We start from the raw sequence: 1,776 nt of genomic DNA, 5'->3' as shown, positions 1-1,776 counted from the left end.
ATATATATATGGTATGTGTGTGTGGTGTGTCAGGCTACCCTTTTCCTCCATCAACAGGGAGGGTTTGATTTGGGGATGAACCCCAAATGCTACTACTGCCTACTCCAACAGATCCTATTTTCACTGTTTCTATATTCATCTTACCTTCAGGGCCCATAAAAGAAGTGTTTTGCTTGAAGTGTAGTCAGGGAGAGTGCTCATAAGGATGTAACTATTCAAGTGTTTCTCCCTGTTTTTACCGTAGATAGAACTTGCAGATGTACATTTATCAATTTATTATTAATCATTAGTGTTATGAACATCAAAATTTGAAGGTAGCAGCTATCCAACTTTCTAAAGTAAAATCAAAATGCTTTATATTTTGCACCAAGTATAGTCTTAATCATGGCCTTCAGGTATATTTCCTTACTCCAAACATAATTCAGTGGAAAGACCAGGCAGTGACCTGGGGCATTTGTTTTTATCTCTCTGAACCTTATTTGCAAATTGGAGATAATAATCATATTTTATAGAGTTCTTGTGAGTTGAAAATGTTAGAAGTCTTAATACTGAAAATATCCACTAAGGATTAAGCAGGTGGATGGAAAAAACTCACCCCTGGATTCAAATTGATGAACTCTTAGAATTCCACAGAATAAATAGAAAAGCCTAAAAACTTGCTAAGAGAAGGAAGACTATTGGCCACATGGCAAGGGATGCAAATCAAATTGGTGTCAGACATTTCATTAGCAACAGAAGACACTAGTAGGTAGAGTGGTAAAGCTTCAAAGTTTTGAAGAAAAACAAATTTGGTCCTTGCATTCTATACCCAAACAATCATAAAGCACATGGTCAAATTCAAACATCTCCTGACATGCAGTAACTCAAAAAGTACATCACCCCTATATCCCATGTGAAAGTATTCCCCGGGGGCTTTCTTACTTCCAAAATAAAGCAATTTTCAAAAGAACGTGAGACATAAGAGAGCGTGACAATGAAGTGTGACCAAGAAGAGGTGAGGAAAGCTGCAAACAAAGTTAAAAAGAATTAAATAGATACTAATTGGACATTTTCCTTGGAGCAGCAAAAGTTTGTGGCACAGGATCATATTACTCTTTTATGGATTCCTTTATGATTAATGTTTCTATAATTATAATAGTCTAATACCCCTTCAGAGTAAATATCTAAGGACAAAACATGGAAGGCAGTTACAAGTGGCTAGTTGAATTTAAACATCATAAACGTTAGCAATAAATGATAATACGACTAACCAAAACTGGGAAACAGGTTGGAATAGAGGGAAAGAGAAAGAAGATAGTGTATTTAAGCAAAAGTCTTAATTTGTCCTAGTAGAAGTCAACAGACACTGTCTGAAATAGATAATCACACAGTAGAGAACTACAGGACTTGATACAGATGTCCTTTATAGCTCTTACTCTTACATTTCCCTGGAAGTATTCAACAATGCAATTTGATAAGATAAATACATTAGAGGTATGAAATTGGCAAGAGCAGGAAAAATGATCACTATTTGTAGATAACATGCTTATGTAAGTGTAAAATCACAGAGAATTTTCCAAAACATTTGCAAGCAATAAATTAGATCAATAAGTTAGTAGAACATGTCAGAAATCAATAGCCTTAATAAAGTGTAAAAAATGACCAAAAATAGCAGTTCAGGTAAGTTACCAAGAAAAAAACTTAACTAAGGTATTTAACCTTTATGAGGAAAATTTTAAATCGTTTCTGATGGATACAAAAGTAACAACTAGCAAATGGAAAAATTTAATGTGGTAA

The sequence above is a fragment of the Rhinopithecus bieti genome, unplaced genomic scaffold (genome assembly GCF_001698545.2).
Source record: "Rhinopithecus bieti isolate Rb0 unplaced genomic scaffold, ASM169854v2 scaffold_19939, whole genome shotgun sequence".
NCBI lineage: Eukaryota > Metazoa > Chordata > Mammalia > Primates > Cercopithecidae > Rhinopithecus > Rhinopithecus bieti.
This window is presented reverse-complemented; position numbering follows the sequence as displayed.